A 21,345-nucleotide genomic window follows, 5' to 3' on the forward strand; every position below is an offset into this window, starting at 1 on the left:
AGATAATCTCTTTTCTGAGAAAGATGTAAATTATATAAATAATAAAGAAGAGATTTAACAAAAGCAAGGAACATTCATTAGGCAAATGATTATCAACGTTTCCAGCAAGGGGTCAACAGATATTTTGGTCCTGATAGCTCCATTCTTGAGCCAATTATGTGCTTAACTTAACTATGGCTAGTGTATAAACGTTGCAAATAAGAATCTTCAACCTGGACTCAAAACAGCAAAAGAAAAATTAAGACACCTCAAGTAAGGTATGAATGATGATTTGCACATTTTAAAGAAACACTGAGACTTAACACATTTTAAAGAAAATATGGTCAAAAGGAGTTCCCACTGTGGCTCAGTGGTAATGAACTCGAGCAGTATCCATGAGGATGCGAGTTCGATCCTTGGCCTCACTCAGTGGGTTAAAGATTCCAGGCTTGCTGTGAGTTGTGATATAGGTCTCAGATGTGGCTCAGATCCTGCGTTGCTGTGGCTATGGCTTAGGTAAATGTGACCCCTAGCCTGGGAACTTCCACATGCTCTGGGTGTGGCCCTAAAAAGGGGGGGGGCAAAAGACATCTTTATATTGTTAACTGATTCCAAACTTAAGAGACAACGTCAGCCAATGTAGGAACTCAGCTCAGTTGCAAACTCTGGGACTTAATCTATACTGAAGCTAAATATTCTATAAGCATGCAGTGAAGTGCAAAAAATAGCAATTGAAAAATGACATGATTAAATGGCACGACATGCAATCATTTGCTCTCAATTATATCAATGTATCTTCTTCATTTCTAGGAGTCAGGCAGAAATATTGTTTTTTAAATGCCTCTATTAAATTGGTCACCAATAATAAAATAGATGAGAGTCCTAATAAGCTCATTTACATACCATACATCATATACCACAAAACTATTCTCTCCAAACAGTTTTGCTCATAGATTTGTCTCCTGGTTGTCATGAGTCTTTGCTACATTAGCAGATTTTAAAAGCACAATACTGCCTTCAGGACCATTTGTAGAAAAACATTTATGAAACTTTTCTAGTTAACCCTTGGCAGGATCCTTATTACTAATTATGGGAAAGGTATTGATATAATATCTTGGCTGTCACATTTTATTATGGTGATGGTAGAAGCAGAATCTAGGTCTGACATTTTGGAAATACCATCTAATTGCAAGTCAGAAACAGAGAATGACAGTTTTAAGTAGATTATAACTTCTTTCAAAATAACAAACTGGTTTATTTAATGTAAAAGCTAGATTTTAAAAATAGCATTAAAGCCACCCAAATTGATTCACCAAGCACATCTCTATCGGCTCCTGGAAGAGGGTCTGGGATGTGTGCCAAAATAGTTTTTAAATTGTACATGACAATATAAGTTTAGACTCTAACACTAAATTATTTTTTTCACTATTTAAAATCAAAATATTGTCTGTGAACACTTTCGTTTTTAAGAAAAATCATCTCTCCTCTATTCATCTGGATGGCAGATAAATGAGGTCCAAAGATTTGTCATCTTTACCTGCCTAGCCTAACTAACCTTATCTTTGACCTAGAAAAAGAGCTTGTTCTTGTAACCTAGTGTCCTCACCAATCAAGTGGAGCCATTGAAGGCCACCAGGACTATTAAGGCCATAAATTCTTGGACACCCTTCAATGAATAATGGGAAATCATGGGAAAAACTAATCATTCTTTTAACACAAGCTCTCATGTTTATGTTTTAATTGTTTTTAAACTTCATCTGTTTAAAAAATATTAATTATATTTGGAAAGGAATATTTCTATTCTCCTTAGCTACTTTTTCACTGTGAATCAAGACATAATAACCATTATAAAAATGAAGACTTTCACCGTGTTATTCCATGAACGTTCCTGTTATCCCTGTGTGGCATTGTTTAATTTCTTTGTGTCTTTCCTTACACTAGGTTAAGTGCTTTTAAATATGTTTGTTTTTAAGAATCAAGCTCAGTGGTCATGTGCTTAGTTCGTAGTCACATGTAATTAGTAATATATTATATACTTCCTTTTCTAAATTAAAAACACTATTAAAATTCCAGACATACAAAACAATATGAAGATTAAGTTACTCTAAAGAAAACTATAATAGCTTACAGATTGCTTGTATCATTACTAAAATGCTGGTATCTATTACAGAGTCTCCCTGGAATAAAGAATGCACTTTGGCAATAATCTCTTAAAAACATGTCTATTATTATTAAGATGCTAAACTAGTCTGCAATTATATAAAGGTAACTTCGAGCAATAAGGGGGAAAGGGTGCTGGATATAAATGCAACTTAGCCATTATACTATAAAATACTTTTTCTTAAAATCCTACAATGAATCTTTTCATAAGCAGATAAGGCATTAATTGCCATTTATTTTTACATTATTATATTTTGAAATCTGTTTACAATACCCACTGTGCTTTTCATCTCTTACTGATACCCTGGGAATCATTTCAAAGTAATTCTGGAGAACGAATGAAGGTTATTTTCTCATCTGTGTTATCTGTCAATCCCAACAAGCAGAACTCATCCGTGCCTTTAATTAATCTTTCGCATTCACTGGCCAGGTCAAAGGAATATCCAACGGAGTCTCGAGGAGAGGAAGGGAAGAATTCTATATTACAAAGTGTAGCACAATATACCCCCATTAAGCTAACTTAATGAGAGAAGACTCATCATAAAGACCACACTTGGAGAATGAAATAGCATTAAGAGGGAAAGGAAGAGTCCACAGGAGCAAGGATGAGGAGGAAGGAATTCCCAGGGATAATTTGGAACAGAGGGGAGGACAGATTATTAGATTCGTTAGTTTAATGAATCACTCAGCTCGGCTGCATGGTATTTTTCTCTTTCATCAATCCAGTTTGGTTATTCTTCATCTGTCTCCTCCATCAAACCCTATTTTTCCAGACTTATCTCTGGCTAACTTATTCTTTGTTTCCTTATGAAGCCTCTCCCGGAACTGATCACAAAGCTCAGAGTGTTACTTGAGGTATAACTGCTAGGAACTGGTATTTTAGGCAAGTATTGCTGTTATTCAAGAATCTTACAGATGGGAAAGTAAATGAATTCAAGAACTCTAGGGACACAACAAGAATGCAGGAAGAAAGTTAGGCTATGGGGAATAATACCGTTAAAAAAGAGGAAAATGATACCATGGACAAAAGGTCAACATTAGAAAGACTCTTCTGTTTTTCCATTTATTCCTTTCTGACCTGGGTGAGGCTGAGGTATAGACAGCTCTATAAACTTTATATTTCTGATTTTATTTTCATAGCACCTAAAATAAATAAGACATTTTCCTGTGAGTTTGGACCATTGGGAATTTACTTCTTAGCTCTTTCCTTTGCTTTTGCGGTGGAAGCCTAGGGCAGCTCGACTACTTTTTCACCAGTTTTCAGTATTCCCAGATGTGCAGTAATACAAACCACACTCTCAGGGTCATTTAAAAGTTTAACTAATATATGATGGCAAAACACTCTTCATCTATTCTATTAGGTAGTAGAAAGATGCTGACTAAATATTAGCCAACTGGTAAATTGCTATAATGATTATTTAGCTCAAAGCATTATTCTGCAACCTTGTAAAAAGGAAATGTAATAAGAACTTCATTCTTTAAACACTCCCATAGCTCAAAAAAGCAAAGGTTCAGGAGAAATTTTTGAGAGTAGTTTCTTGAACAAAGCTAATTTTCCTTTTAAAAGAATATGTTTTCTTTTCTTCCAAGAAAAGATACAACATCCCTCTCCCACCTGCTCACTCAAACAAGATGAAATAGATTGGGGCAGGGGAGGGGCAGTCCTCTCATTAATCCCCTTCATCTGGCAGCAAGGTATAACATAAGTCATCCAAGCATAAATGTGTTTTAGTTGAACATCTGAGAAGCAACTTAGATTGGGGTCGGCGGGGGGGAGGGGGGGGGACACCATTTAGAGCCTTCTCTTAGTTTGGTAACAACTACTTATGTGATCCTGAGTAAATGATGTGACTTTCGTGTGCCCTCAATACCACTTATCTAAAATGCAATAATCCTTTAGCCTTTACCATCTTCTGTCTTCAGATTATTAGATAACTTTCATTCTGTTACAAAACAGGAAAAACATCATCTGGTGGTCTGAGATGGTCTTTTAAAAAATAATAAAGTAAAACTTTGAATATCTCTTGAATCAGTTGCAAGATGACTCTCATCTTCTCTCATGAACTTCTACGGAAGATGACAGACTATTAGTTTCATTTTGTCTTTATCACTTTTATTCATTTTCCTTTTCATTGGCCTGAACTGTGGGCAACTTCTTTAATTGGACAACTGTGTTGTTGCAATCATTTGCATGAATCAACCTTGGTGGGTCTCAGATTCTGCTCATGTCTTGGTCATGTTCTAACATCTTCGAAGATAACTCCCATATCTTTATAGTGAGAACCATATGCCTAAGCAAAACACACAAGACTGAAAATTTAACTTCCAGTGTTGCTTTTGTAAGCTTTGAAGTCTGTTACAGCAATGTTTTATAGACAGTGAGGATGGCATGGTTGAATGGATCCACTGGCTCTCTTGCTGTTGGTCTTGGCTAACAGATAAAAGAGTATATTAGTCTTGAAACATCCCTCCAATTCCTAAAAGTAATTTCTCCTGAAATGACTGAGGGGCAATAAAAAAGGACATTTTCAGAAAATGAAGAGAACAAAAAGAGGAAGGAGGAACCTGCACTGTCACCTACCCTGTGCTTCTCAAAAGACCTCCTAATACCAGATCTGTCTATCTAGTTTTACACTTATCTTCATGACATTAAGTTGAAAAAGAAAGAAAAATACCCTTGGGAGAAGAAAATATGATATTTTAAAATGTACAGGGTATAAGTTAGGATTTAATCAATGGCTTAAAGCATCAGTCAAATTAAGAGAGATAAGTTAGACCATTTTTTTTTCCCAGATAGGAATAATGATTTATGCCTCTGACCTATCTTAGAGAGGTTTTGGGAGGATTAATGAGCTAATGTTTATAAATCTCTTTAAGCTCCTCAGATAGAGGTACAACATAAACACGGTGAAAATGATAGCAAACTCTATACTGAGTTGAACTCCTAAGAACAAAGCCCATGGAAATGAGATGTTGCAGGTCAAGATGGTTAGTCTCTGAGTTCCAATGCCAGAAGAGCCTTTGTTTGTTGTCATAGATATAGTACTTCATAGTATTAGTAAGCATTTCTACATTTCCTATCCATCACAACATGCCTTGTGATTATTTTAAGTTTCTATCCATCAGGAGTTCCCATTGTGTTCCCACAGTGGAAACAATATGACTAGGAACCATGAGGTTGCCAGTTTGATCTCTGGCCTTGCTCAGTGGGTTAAGGATCCAGCTGTGAGCATTGCTGTGAGCTGTGGTGTAGGCCGGATCTGCTTGGATCTGGCGTTGCTGTGGCTCTGGTGTAGGCCAGTGGCTACAGCTCCAATTCGACCCCTAGCCTGGGAAACTCCATATGCCATGGGTCAGCCCTAAAAAAAGACAAAAAAAATTTTTTTTCTATCCATCAGGTGAGGTAGGCTTATAATCTCTATTTTATAGAGGAGAAATTAAGATGTGAAATTGCAAAGGCATCAACAATGACTCAAATGAAATCATCAGTTCAGTATTACTGGATTATGGCCTGGATTAGGATTCAGAAGATATGGGCTCCCATCAGCTCTGGTTGTATGGTCTTGGGTGAGTCATTTAATTTATCAGAGACTTGGTTTTCTCTTCTTTGGAATAAGGAGGTTGAGCTAGTCAAATAGTCTCACATACCATCTTTATTTTTTTAGTCTTTTTAGGGCTAAAACTATGGCATATGGAAGTTCCCAGGCTAGGGGTCGAACTGGAGCTGTAGCTGCCAGCCTATACCACAGCCACAGCAACAGGGGATCTGAGTCACATCTGCGACCTACACCACAGCTCATGGCAACTCCTGATCCTTAACCCACTGAGTGAGGCCAGGGATCGAACCCGTGTCCTCATGAATACTAGTTGGGTTTGTTACCACTGAGCCATGATGGGAACTCCCCTCAGATACCATCTTGTCATAAAATTCTAGTACTTCTTGAGTATCTAGCAACTTTAAAGCATTGTCTATGTTACTGTGAAGTACATGCAAAAAATAATACAACTTCAAGATAGTTCCTACTCAATAATTTTATATTCTTAAAATAACAATAAAATACCACCACACACCTATTAGAAATGGCCACACACAACACCAACTGCTGGTGAGATTATGGATAAAGAAAAGCTCTCATTCATTACTGGTAGGAGTGCAAAATGGTACCAGCACTTTGGGAGACAGTTTGGTAGTTTTTTACAAAACTATACATACTCTTACCATATGGTCCAACAATCACACTCCTTGGTATTTATCCAAAGCAGTTGAAAAGCTAGGTTCACATAAGAACCTTTACATGGATGTCTATGGCAACTTTATTCAAAATTACCAAAACTTGGAAGCAACCAAGATGTCCTTCAGTACGTGAATGAATTAATGAACTACAGTGCTGCCAGAGAATGGACTATTATTCAGTGCTAAAAAGAAATGAGCTGTCAAGCCATGAAAAGACTTGGAGGAATCATAAATGCATATTACCAAGTGATAGAGGCCAATTTGAAAGGGCTGCATACTATGACCTCAACCATATGATTTTCTGGAAAAGGTAAAACTGTGGAGTAAAAAGACCAGTGGTTGTCAGAGGTTGGAGTGGTGAGTGGGGAATGAGGAATAAATAGGCAGAGCACAGAGGATTTTTAGCGCAGTGAAAATATTCAGTATGATGATGGACACGTCATTGCATATTTGTACAAACCATTGGAGTTCCCATCATGGCTCAGCAGCAGCGAACCCAACTAGGATCCATGAAGTTTTGGGTTCAATTCCTGGTCTTACTCAGTGGTTAAGGATCCAGCGTTGCCATGAGCGCTGGCATAGGTCACAGACATGGCTTGGATCTTGCATTACTGTGGCTGTGGTGGAGGCTGACAGCTATAGCTCTGATTCAACCCCTAGCTTGGGAACTTCCATATGCTGCAGGTGCAGACCTAAAAAGCAAATGAATAAAAAAATTAATTAATTAATTAATTTGTACAAACCCATAGAATGTACAAACCAAGAGGGAACCATAACATAAACTATAGACTATGTGTCAGTGTAGACTCACTACCTGTAATAAAGTCACTACTGTGGTGGGGAATGTTGATTATGGGGGAGGTATGCATGTGTGGGGGCAAGGAGAGGATGGGAAATCTCTGTGTCTTTCACCCAATTTTGCTGTGAACCTAAAGCTGCTCTAAAAAATAAAGTCTTCATTTTTTAAAAAAGTTTAAGTTTGTAATTTGTTGACAAGTTACACAGATTCAGGCCCACACACACTTGAATAACTTTTAAATAAGTACACAAAACAGCACTGAAATTTCTCCAATCATTTATATCCAGGCCTCCATACATTCATATGTAATTCTGTCCCCTCTCACTCTCCTTCACTTCAGATCTCAGTTTAGAGTCACTCACTCTAGGAACCTCCTTGCCTCCCCCCATTAGAACCTACATGCCACTTCTGAGGAATGTCTCGTGTACTTTCAGAGCAAACTATGTTAACACCTATCAAACCGCATGCCATACTTTGTTCCAGTTGCCTGTTGACTTGTTTATATCTCCCTTTAGATCAACTGTTCCTTGGAAGAGTTCAATGGATGGTTCACCACAATATCTCCATAAATATCCATTTCTTAAGAAAACTGCTTGCTTAAGAGAAAATTGTTGAACACATTAAACATATCTCCACACTCCCCATATAATCTTGAGCTGGTTTCTCTTTTTAGGTACCAGAACCCCTCCATCTTTACACATGACCTATTACTTTCAATGCCTTCCACTGAAGAGTCTCTTCCTTATTTAAAGGGGACTGTGGGCTGTGCAGAGGCAATAGCATTCCAGGGAGAGAGGGGCTCCTGGCAGGAGTGAAGCCTGAAAAGGCCTCCTCCCTCTCCCTCACCCCTACCAGCAAAGCAGTTCCCAACTCATGTCAACTTTGACCCTAAGGTCTCTCTTAAACCCAATCTCCTCCCTTCCACTTTAATTGCAATGGCTCTTTCAAGCTTTCAGGATGTATTTCCTAAGATACAGAATAAGTTACCTTCTCATGGGGCTTTCTCCTTCCAAGCTGATTGATTGACACACAGCTCAGCAAGACCATTCTCCTTCCCTGGGACATTGTGGATGCCTCTGATGAATGAGAAAAGTGCAGGCTCCTTGGCTTGCTTTCAACTTCATCTGCCATTAGGTGTATAGCTACCCCTAATGTTTCAGTATCAATAGACAATTTTCTATCCCATGTATACGGTCTATAGTTTTTCAACCCTGAATTTTAATAAAACTAAAAGAATTCTAATGTTTCCATTTCCTTTGTGTCTGAGCCTGAAATGTTTGTACAGGAAGCCATTTATAGAATTTCTCAGAGTACTATATCAACACCCAGTCCTGGAAAACAAAAATTCCCTCCTTAACAATAAACAGACATATACAAAACAATGCAAATGGGAACAGACATTGGAGTTCAAAAGAGGGCTGATTTGAGGACTCAAAGTAATAGACTAATAGACTCCTTTTGAAATGGAATACAGGAAAAGAGAAAATCTTAGAAATTTTTAATATATTTTGTGAAGTATGCACAAAGATATTCCATCTGTGGCACTGAGGTAGGCACTGTTGAATAAGATCAGTAACTATTTTGCAAAGATGAAAAACCTTTAGTTGAATTAGCAATGGCAAAGAAGACAATAAAGTACAAAATTAGGTTACTGCAGAAACAGAAAACAACCTTCAGAATTTTACAAGAAGTCCCTGGATAAAGAAGTGAAAATAAGAACAGATTTCTTTAAGCAAAGGAAAGGTCCAGGGTATGGGGGGCTCAATATGGACTGAACAGGACTTTCAAGAGGAGGGAAGTAAACATAGAAAGAACTTGTGATAATCACATAATAGGTAAAATTCTCCTGATCTAAAGCAAGATTTAAGTTCTCAAAATCAATTAGAACTCACCAAGTTCCCAGCAAAAGATATGAAGAGACAATACCCAGTCACACATAAGTGAAAAAAAAAAATCACTTTGTGGCAACAAAAATTAGATTTCTCTGTTATGACTACAAATGCCAAAAGAATGATTAGCAGTTTTTATGGCAAATGATTGTACTTTCCCCCCCAAAATTTTTATATTTATTTAGTCAAACTAGTGTTTATATATGAGGTCAAGAAAAATACATTTTCAGACATGCAAGGGTTTGGAGAATATATGATGAGTGAATTTTTTCTATAAAAATTATTAGCAGACTACTACCTCACAAGAGTCAGAATGGCCATCATTGGTAAGTCTACAAATAATAAATGCTGGAGGGGGTGTGGAGAAAAGGGAACCCTCCTACACGTTTGGTGGGAATGTAAATTGGTACCATCACTATGGAAAACAGTATAGAGGTTCCTCAGAAAACTAAAGATAAAACTATCATATGATCCAGCAACCCCACTTCTGGGCATATATCCAGACAAAGCATTCATTGAAAAAGATACCTGCATCTGCATGTTCATTGCAGCACTATTCACAATAGCCAAGACATGGAAACAACCTAAATGTCCATTGACAGATGATTGGATCAAGAAGATATGTACATGTACACAATGGAATACTACTCAGCCGTAAAAAGAAAATAAATATGCCATTTGCATCAATGGAACTGCATGGATGGAACTGGAGACTCTCATACTAAGTGAGGTTAGTCAGAAAGACAAATACCATATGATGTCACATATCTGAAATCCAATATACGGCACAAATGAACCCATCTATAGCAAAGAAACAAACTCATGGACTTGGAGAACATACCTGTGGTTGCCAAGGGGGAGATGGAGCGAGTGGAATGGACTGGGGGTTTGGAGTTAGTAGATGCAAACTATTGCATTTCGAGTGGATAAGCACATGATGGAGGATAATGTGAAAAAAAGAACGTGTATACACACACACACATATATATGTATGTATACATATATATTCCTGGGCCACTTTGCCACATAGCAGAAATTGACAGAACATTGTAAATCAACTCTAATTAAAAATTTTTGTAAAAAATAAAAAAAGACAATCCAACAGCAGTAAGAATAATTTTTGAAAATGGAAAACCATGGTATTAAAAAAAACTGATCTTGAGCAGTATTATAAAGAATTAATTCTGAATTGTTTTTCATATTCTTATAAAATAAATGCAAATATCAAAAGAAATTACTGACTGTATGAGAAATAATGTAATTATATTAATAAAAATAATAATAGCTAATAATTTAATCCAAGATTATATCAACAAAAACAGAGAAATAGAGTGGAAGATATAGAAAAAAAGCAAGTTAATTTCTCATTTTAAAAGTAGCATCCATAAGAGGTTGATTCATTCTTGATACTGAAAATAAAGGAAATATTTTTAATAACCTTCCAAACATGAACAAAACAATATACATTATAGCAAAATATTTAAACAAGACCACAGTGTAAGCTTCATGCAGTGTAAGTGACTGACACATTGTAGGTGTCTAATGCATATTTACTGAATAAATAAATGGCTGAATGTGATGAGATGAAAAATGAGCAATCTTAAGAAAATAAATGTGAATGGTTTAATATTCTTATTAAAAGATATTGACTTTCAGATTTAATTAGAACGCAATTTATAAAAAATTTACCTAAAATAATATGCTAAGAAATGATAACCAAAGGACAGGCAAGGATATATTAAGCCTTTAGATATATTGTGAAGGACTTCAGACACCTAAAAGATGAGAAAGGGGCTAGGACTATGAAGATTCTGTGAGATTCAATCCTCTATCTTTTCAAACGGGTCATTAATTTTTTTTTTTTTGTCTTTTTTTTTTGTTGTTGTTGTTGTTGCTATTTCTTCGGCCGCTCCCGCGGCATATGGAGGTTCCCAGGCTAGGGGTCTAATCGGAGCTGTGGCTGCCAGCCTACGTCAGAGCCACAGCAACGCAGGATCCGAGCCGCGTCTGCAACCTACACCACAGGTCACGGCAACGCCGGATCCTTAACCCACTGAGCAAGGGCAGGGACCGAACCCGCAACCTCATGGTTCCTAGTCGGATTCGTTAACCACTGCGCCACAACGGGAACTCCTGGGTCATTAATTTTAACCAAGAGTTTTCTGTCTTCCATTTCTTAGAGACCTTCACATTTGCTTGTCATCACCACATCCATGGTTAACTGGAATTTTTCTTATATTTTATTCTTTTTTTTTGGCTGCGTCCTCAGCATGTGGAAGTTCCTGGGCTAAGGATCAAACCCACGCCACAGCAGTGGCCAAGGCAGCTGTAGTGCCAATGCTGGATCCTTAACCCACTGCACCACTTGGGAATTTCTCTTTCTACTTTTAAATCAACCAAATCTTGATGAAACAAACAAACAAAAATACATTCATGTTAACTGGGCCACCATCCTGACTGTAATTCTTTTACATTTTATACTAGTATCTCTGTTCAAATTATAAAAATATAATGTTAGAAAGGAAATGGGTATGAAGGAAAGAGCCACCATGGTGCCAAAGATGACAACATTGCAACTTTGGTTCAAAAGGCAGCTTTGTCCGTCTGAAGCATTATTTTCAATGAAGTAAACATGAATCCCGGTATATAAAGTTGGTTGTATACCAGAAATGTTGTGCCAAACCAAAAGTATTGCTTAAAGGAATTAAATGCCATTTACAATTAATAAACTTACTAATATAAAAAAGATAGCTGTTATAGAATTACAGAATGCTAGAGTTGAAGAGAATTCTTTCAATCCAAAAGCCTAAATTTATAAATAAAGAATATCAGGCAAAGAGAAGAGAAATTAGTTATAAAGATTGCACAGCTGAAAATCCTAAGTCATAATGATGCCAACTAACTGAGTGAGGGTACTCAATACCATTAACTGGTAATTTATAAAGGAATTATGTGGTAAAATTATAAAAAGATGATGGTTTTTTAAAATATGCACACTAAAAAAAGTTTTATTTGTTTTCTTAAATGAGGATCTAGTTTGTGTGTTTGTATGCATGTTTGATCTTTGTAAAGCAATAATCTGTGAGAAATATGATGAAGATATTAAGGGCAGTTTACAAAAACAGGGTCAGGGAGACGGAGAGGGAGGAAGAAAATTTCCTACAAGTAACTATTTTGCCATCTTGCTCAAAAGTGAAAAGCGGCCTATTGTGGAGACCCACATTTGATAATCAGGGACCCGGTTTTCTGCACCCCAGAAGACCTGTCCTGTCCACAGGTCAAAAGAGCAAACTTAGAGGGTATACTGACAACTTTTTTTTATTCTAGTCTTGAGGGGAAAACAATTCTCTTGTAGTCTTACCTAGATATGAATATGACAATGATCCAATTTATAGATGATTCAGTTCTTAATGATCATATAACTAATCCTGAAATATCTGAAACTCATGGCATTTTTCTCTGTTAACTATTTACCTATTTACTTCTACTTGCCCTACTGTATTACAAATAAATGCTTTTTAAAGGGACAAGTTTATGCTATTTATAATATTGATAGCTAAAATATATTGAGTTCTCACTAGGCAGGCTCTATAATAAAGAGCTTTCATTATATATTATCTCATTTAATACTCATAGACACTCTATGAGGTAAGTGCTAATATTATGCCTATTTTTCAGATGAGAAACCTGGGGCTTTAAGAAAAATAATGGATTAGAACTAGGTAGAGCTGGGATAAATTCAAGCATTTGAACCACACACTACGGTATACTACGGTAAATGAGATTTACTGCCTCAATCCTTTCTACATGGATAATTTAAGTTTATTAACAATGAATATAACATTTAAGTAATGTTAAGATATCAAGTAAGGAGTTCCTGCTGAGGTACAATGGGTGATGGTGTCTCTAGAGCACCAGGATGAAGGTTTGAATCCCTGTCCAGCACAGTGGATTAAGGATCCAGCATTGCTACAGCTGTGGTGTAGGTTGCAACTGAGGCTCAGATATAATCCCTGGCCCTGGAATTCCATATGCCATGAGGTGACCAAAAAAAGAGAAAAAAGAAAAAAAGGAAATTAAGAATAGAAATATTCATCACTGTGGTTTCAGAGACTAAATGCAATTCTGTCTAGTCTTCTAGGCAGCAATGAAGTAAGGATGAGTGCCATCTCTCTCATCTTTATAGATTAGCACTGCAGTCTTTTTTTTTTTTTTTCCTTTTTAGGGCTGCCCTGACAGCATATGGAGGTTTCCAGGCTAGGGGTCAAATGGGAGCTACAGCTGTTGGTCTGTGCCACAGCCACAGCAACACGGGATCCGAGCCATGTCTGTGACCAACACCACAGCTCATGGCAACGCCAGATCCTTAACACACTGAGAGAGGCCAGGGATCGAACCCGCAACCTCATGGTTCCTAGGTGGATTCGTTTCCACTGCACCACAATAGGAACTCCCAGCACTGCAGCCTTTAACTTCCTTGACTCTGGTTTACCTAATAGCAGTAATATAAATGACACACATGAACCGAGTATAGGGCTACTTCTTTGCATCCTCAATTCAGAGAAAAAAATGCCCCACTTGAGTAATTATCCAGCATCTAGAAAAAGGTGTACTCAGAAAGAATTAGGTCTTTGTTATTCCATTTTCTTTTACTTTGGAGGCTTACACTGGGACTGCCTATAAGAATTTCCTGAGGGTCTTCCCACTACCCTCAGATAGTAGTGTGAATAATATTTATTTAAATCTTAATAATTTCAACCTTAAGCCAGCCAATATTTTTTTTTTCTTTTAAAACAAGGCAGCTCTGGATTGTATCCAATTACTTAAAATTACTTTCAAAGAAGTGTTAGGGGGTGGATTTTATACACACACACACACACACACACACACAGAATGGAGAAAATGTCTGATAAAAGCTGATTTCAGTACTTTCTTTTGATGAACATACATGGTTAATATAATAGCTTTTTAAAAAATGTATTTAAGACACATAGAAAGGATTAAATCATGTCTGATGTCTGTTGAATTTTCAAAGCATTTTACATGCTTTTATTACAGCCAGATTGAATTACTGTAATTCTTTGTTTGCAGCTTTGCCAAGAGCATCATGACCAAGTTTGTAATGGCTCCAGGATACAGCAGCAGAGATAATCCTGGATCTGGAGGAACCATGGCCTCCCTTCTCACATCTCAAAACTTCCAACATATTCTCTCCTGTCTTTCAGCCTCATCTCCTTAAAAATATGGATTTTGAAGGACACAGGAAGTGTGATTATTTATGGTACCATTTGAGATTGATTATACTGGACATGGGAAATTCCCTCTAAATGTCTTGGCTAGATTGGCCCTATTTTTATTTCTGAAAATTACACAGTGAGGTTTGGGCAAATACTTCTTAAAGCATGTGAACGGTGTTTAGCTCTTTTATTTATCTATTTGTAGAAGTACATTAGAGATATTATCTTTCAGAGTAATCACTTAGTAGTGCTTAACAACTTATAGTTAATTTGAAGTTCTGTTAAAGAACTTACTTTAAAAATTTTAATTTTCAAGTTTTTAAATACTGACTCACTGACTTCCTCTGCTGGGGGTGGGAGGTCAACAAGAAGACATGCCCACTGGTTTGACCTTCAAGTTAGACCTAGGCAATCGGAGACTCCTCATCCTCTCCCCTGTCCCTGGAATATGCGGTCCATTTGCCTTCCTGGTTCTTAGAAGCTGCCCTAAGGACATAGATTTGAGATAATAGTGTGGTGATGAGATAATCTGGACTGTACTTAACCGGCCTAGTTCAGGCCTCTCTATATACCATTAAGATTCTGGAGGGTGTGGAAATCTTGTCTTGAGGCTGCCCATGACAAGCCTCCTAAACTCCATTTCCTATGAAACCTGCTGCTGACCAATCTGGAATGGTCTGCCTCTTTCTTCGGCCTCTCCCTGCCTTCTGCCTGTGGGGGATGGTTTCGGATTTACCTGGAAAGCTCCAGAGGAGGCCATGGCCCTGCATCCTCCAGCTGGCTGTTCAAGTAATCAGGAATGGGATGAGGAATAGCAGAGTAAGCTACCAGTGAATGTGTTTTTCTCTTTCCAGAAATAGATCTTTGACGCAGGGATTACTGAGTCCACAAAAGTAGGAGCAGATTCTGGAACAGACTTTCCAGGTTTGACTATTGACACAATCATTTACTAACTGTATGAGCTTGAGGAACTTACTTCAATTTTCCCTGCTTCAGGCTTCTCCTCCATAAATAGGGGATAATATACCAGCTGCTTCAAGATAGTGATGAAGATTGAATAAGTAAATGCAGGTAAAAAAACACTTAGAAACTGTGACACATCTTATGAGCACTCCATAAGTATGGCTTGTCATTGTTAAAATTACTAAAAGAATGTTTTATTCCTCTTAATGCAATTTTAGCACTGCCTCCTTTTCTTAAAGGAGATGCGGATGGTACTCATTCCCATGTTTTGATAATTTTTGTAATCTAGAGCAGGGTCAGGAAAATAAGGCCTGCAGCCAAATCTGGCCCAATGACTGACATTGTAAATAGTTTCGTAAATGAGTTTTATTGAACACGCTATATTTATTCATTTACATATTGTCTGCGGCTGCTTTTATGCTACCATAGCAGAGTTGAATAATTGTGACACAGATTGTATTATCTGACTTATTACAGAAAATGTTTGCCAACTCTTGATTTAGAGTAAAACGAGGTTTCAGTGTTTACTTCCAGGTCAGCAAATGAGAGAATGGGAGCATACTGAAATTTGAACCCAAAGACCATGGCTTTTGCTTTGTTGCTAGTTGCTATGTGAACTCAAATAAGTTACATTAACTTTCCATATCTCAAGTTCTTCATTCACAAAAATAAATAAAAACGCAAATAAGAGGGTGACCACAATTTTCCACTTATACAACTAGTATAAGATTTAAGTATAAGGACATACATAAAAGTGCTTAGTCAAATTTATATTGTTAAGCATATTTGGGACATTAGTCATTGAGGAGGTATCACATCTATTCCACTCATTCTTCTTAGTGACAGAGCCTTTTGGCTAGTTTAAACCTATCCTTCCTAGGCTGGTTCTGGGCCCAGTCCACTACCCCAGCCCTCTTAAGCTGGTAATGGATAATTTTTCCCCAATATAAGTCTTCAGAATAATGAACTTGGTTATGGGATACAAGGAACATATGATTAAGTAATTATTTTCTTTTCTCTCTGAAGGGTCATCATTAAAGAATAATGCTTTCCAGCCTTATATTGAAGCTGCACACACACAGCTCTGAGAGGCCTTTTGCCAGCTGGACTCATTAAATCTCTGATGTGCTCTCTGCATTTTGTTGTCACGGTGTGTTCACTCCCTGACAGTTCTGCATTTCTGTCCCAGGGCTCTGAGTTTTGCACCTTCGTGTCTCTCACATTCTGGGCTTTGGCTCTTTCTTAGGAAGAATTTTGCCTTGTGTCTAACCCCATATTTATCAAATCACTGCCATAAGGAAAAAGAACATATTCTGCAGTCGCTTTTTCCCTTTTTCTGAAAACTTAAGATCCTGATCCTTTCTCTCATCCCAGACCAAGCTCTGAGAAGGATACAGTTGTATCTGCAAAGTGATGGATTTTCCTTTTTATATGTAGCACCCTCCCCCTCTGTTCTCCTGGGTAGAACACGTGGCTCATATATCATTACTCTGGGTATCATTACTCTCGGTATCAGGTTTAAATGCCTGAGATTTTAGAGAATGGAGAATCATAAAGCTAAACCCTGTGGATAAAGCCCATCTTCAATGTGACCAATGACAGGAGAAGACATTAGGAACACACAAGAAGTGGAACATGGCCAAAAGTTTCTGACACACAGAAGTTCTTCAGTAATTCTCTTATCTGAGTGGTTTTATCACTTACAAAGGCAGAGGGTATCTGTTTTGTTAGATTTATGGTAAGTAAAAAGTTTTTATTTTGAAAATGCCTATTACCCATTATGATTTTGACAGGTAATAAACATTATATTACAATATTATTATACTGCAAACATTTGGTTTCATTCTTCCAATGAATGTGGTAATATACAGAACACTTAACTAATCACACACTAAGCGCTGAAGAGTAAACAGCTCAGAAACACTTAAAATTCTGGCTAGGAAAGGCATTTATTCCAACAGACATGTATAAAGCTTTCTTTAAAAAAAAAAAAAAAAAGCGTTGTCATGTTAGATTCACTTAGTTTATCTGATCAAACTCCTCAAGGTCAAAACTTTAGAAAGGACTAGAGTCTCAGGTCATAAAGAAAAATCACCAGGGCTCCATAATCTCGAAAAGTTTGAAAAGTTTCAAGTTAAAAAAGGTAAACATGGCAAAGACATTTATACTAATATTGTACAAAAATATAAAATAAAAACACAAGTGTTTTCACCTCCCAGATCTTTAATAGCTACAGCATTCTGGCCGAATTGCTGACAATTGTGACTAATAAAGAAACCACAAAAAAACAATAACATTTAATTTTGTCTTGCTCTTCCCTTTGAGTCATCTGGCATGGAAGAGCATTCAGTAAATATGAATAAGTATCAATTTTTGCACAGTATTTCAGTAGTGGGCTTTAGAGTCAGACAGCTCTGGATATAAACCTAATTCTACCACTCATTACATGTGGCCTTGGAAACACAGCATTTAACCTCCACGTATCTGTTTCCATATGTGTAAAATTTGGATCCTAATACCAACCTGATAAGTTGCTATTAACATTAAATGAGATACATGTATATACTCACAATGGAATACTACACAATTGTCAAAATAAGTGAATTATAGCCATACTCAACATGATGAATGCTAAATGAAGAAGATGTCCTAAGAGATAACATACAGCAGGATTACCTTTTTAAAAAGTTAAAAATGACTAAAATAAATATCCTTTCCTACCAGAGGAAAGCAAGGGAATAAAGAACATGGAGTTCAGGATTATGATGATTTTAGGCAAGGGTAGCAGGGAATGGAAGAGGGCTGGGAAGCTGTATGGTTAGGTATACATTCCCATCAAGGTCTCATCTTTTGTTTGGGGTAGAAGACAATATCATCACTATTAATGACATTAATAATAATGTTATTATATTACTTTTAAAATAGCTAAATAAATAGGAGTAGGGTATAAAAGTAATTAGTTTAATGAAGGGAGACACCAAAAACATAAAGATGCTCTAAGGAAAAGTATCTTTGAAGAAAAGAAACAAAATAACAAAAATCTAGAACAAATAATCCAAAAATTTGTATGGAACTGTAAAAGACCTAGAATTACCAAAGCAATCCTGAGGAACAAAAACCAAGCAGGAGGCATAACTCTTCCACAATTCAGACAATATTACAAAGATACAGTAATCAAGACAGTGTGGTACTGGTACAAAAACAGATACACAGACCAATGGAACAGAATAGAGAACCCAGAAATAAACTCAGACACCTATGGTCAATGAATCTTCAACAAAGGAGACAAGAACATAAAATGGAAAACAGTCTCTTCAGCAAGTAGTGCTGGAAAAACTGGACAGCTGCATGTAAATCAGTGAAACCAGAACTCACACTTACACCATGTACAAAAATAAACTCAAAATGGCTTAAAGACTTAAACATAAGACAAGATACCATAAAACTCCTAGAAGATAACATAGGCAAAACATTTTCTGACATCAACCGTACAAATGTTTTCTTCGATCAATCTCCTAAGGCAATGGAAATAAAAACAAAACTGAACTAATGGGACCTAATTAAACTTACAAGGTTTTCCACAACAGAGGAAACCATTAGAAAACCCAAAAAGACAACCTATGGAATGGGAAAAAAAAATAGTTTCAAACAATGCAACCCACAAGGGCTTAATTTCCAAAATACACAAACAACCCATACAACTCAACAGAAAAATAGCAAACAACCCAAGTAAAAAATGGGCAGAAGACCTAAATAGACATTTCTGCGAAGAAGACATACAGATGGCCAACAGGCACATGAAAGAATGCTCCACATCACTAATTATTAGAGAAATACAAATCAAAATTACAATGAGGTACCATCTCACACTGGTAAGAATAGCTATCATTAGTAAGTCTACAAATAACAAATGCTGGAGAGGGTGTGGAGAAAAGGGAACCCTCCTACACTGTTGGTGGGAATATAAACTAGTACAACCACTATGATCAGGGATCCCACTCTTGAGCATATATCCAGATAAAACTTTCATTCAAAAAGATACATGCACCCCCATGTTCACTGCAGCACTAGTCACATTAGCTGAATAGTACTGCTGAATAGTACTGAGTGTTCTTTCATGTGCCCGTTGGCCATCTGTATGTCTTCTCTGCAGAAATGTCTATTTAGGCCTTCTGCCCATTTTTCAATTGGGTTGTTTGCTATTTTTCTGTTGAGTTGTATGGGTTGTTTGTATATTTTGGAAATTAAGACATGGAAACAACCTAAATATCCATTGACAGATGAATGGATTAAGAAGATATGATATTTTACACAATGGAACACTACTCAGCCATAAAAAAGAACAAAATAATGCCATTTGCAGTAACATGGATAGAACTGGAGATTCTCATACTAAATGAAGTAAATCAGAAACAGAAAAACAAATACCATATGATATCACTTATATGTGGAATCTTAAATACGGCACAGATGAACCTATCTACAAAACAGAAACAGACTCAGAGACATGGAGAACAGACTGGTGGTTGCCAAACACGGAGGGGGAGGGAGTGGGATGGCCTGGGATGTACTGAGAGTTTGGAGCTAGTAGATGCAAACTATTGCATTTGGAGTGGGTAAGAAATGAGATCCTGCTGTTGAGCACAGAGAACTATATCAAATCAGTTGTGATGGAATACCATGGAATATGAGAAAAAGAATACATATATGTATAACTGGGTCACTTAGCTGTACAGTAGAAATTTACACGATATTGTAAGTCAATTATAATTTAAAAATTTTAAAAGAAAATATAACATAAAACATGTGATAATCTCTAGTACTTTTGAAATAAAAATTCAAACAGGAACTAACATGTACATGGTAAATTAATTAAGTATAGCAAATATTCACCTAGCAGCTATAAAGTGTTAGCAAATGACTAGAACTCGTAGGAATTACCTAATGATTTGGAAGCCTAAAGACTTCTGTGTATCTTAATCTCTTTTAAATTTGTTATTAGGACCTAGCTGAAAATGATGTTGATGAAGCTGTAAAAACCTAAAGCATAAATCTAATGTCCTTCAGTGGCATCAGCAAAATTAGTGTAGAATTGCTTATGCTTTCTGGTGTCATTATTTATAATAACAGCGAATGTGGGAAAAAAACTTGTTTTCAAATATCTCTGTATGAGATATGAGGGTAGGCAAATACGCTAAATATAACAAACTTCCTGCTATTGTTTCCAATTACCATGTAAAATCTTCGGACTTAAGAGATTTCCATCCTTTATGAATCACCATTACGAAAAGTAGAAATAATGGTTTACATCTGCAAACTCAAAACCATGTAAGATAAATATTGCCAGCATCCCCTTTTATAGATAAAGAAACTGAGCCACCAGGGATTATACAAGAAATATGACCAAGGTCACACAATTGACTGGGTATATTACTAAAGCTGCAATATGGATTCTATACAGAAAAAAATATATATTTCACAACACCCAGCCTGCTGATGACCAGAATGCTTTATAAGGTACCTGTTGAGTTCAAACAGCATAGATAGAAATGTCTGAAGACTCTATCCCCATATGATGGGGGTTAGAGTAAAACAAGCAAAGGTCAAATAACAAATCATCTAGATATTAGATTTTAGACAGTAAAATCCACTTGCCTTTGCAAGAGACTTTCTTTTAATGCCCAGTTTTCAATTCAATTCAACGACACACAAGGAGCTCAACCAAAATAATTTGCAGGTGCATGATGCAGACAGTTCATTGAGAAGTACTGTGGTCTGACCTCAGAATGTGCCTCCTCTTGAGCTATGCAGGTGAGCAAGGTGAGCCTGCCTGTCTGGCAGAGGGAAGGTGAACTACATGTGACTAAATTCTCTGATAGATTGTTGGAAGACTGTGGGTCAGAGGGTGGGAGATGAATAAAACCTGGTCCTAGAAGGCTTTGAGATGAAGCCGGTACTTGGTCTCAAGTTCTTTCCTTCTCAGTTTTCCCCTTTCACTTTCAGAACTTTCAAGCCAGTAAATTCGTGCTCTAAACCCCAAAGCCTCAGGCTGACACCAGCCAGAGCCCAAATAATCACTGCATT

General features: G+C 36.9%; 1 protein-coding gene across 15 annotated transcripts in view; it reads right to left on the reverse strand.

The window, feature by feature from the left end:
• AKAP6 (A-kinase anchoring protein 6) overlaps nt 1-21,345 on the reverse strand; it is a 458,273-nt gene that overhangs the window by 54,762 nt on the left and 382,166 nt on the right. The gene's annotated exons all lie outside the window — the stretch shown is intronic.

Source organism: Sus scrofa, chromosome 7, assembly GCF_054392235.1.
Source record: "Sus scrofa isolate SSC_HxYL_T2T_F1_AM1 chromosome 7, Sscrofa_HxYL_maternal_Yorkshire_Landrace_v2.0, whole genome shotgun sequence".
In the NCBI taxonomy this organism is placed as follows: domain Eukaryota; kingdom Metazoa; phylum Chordata; class Mammalia; order Artiodactyla; family Suidae; genus Sus; species Sus scrofa.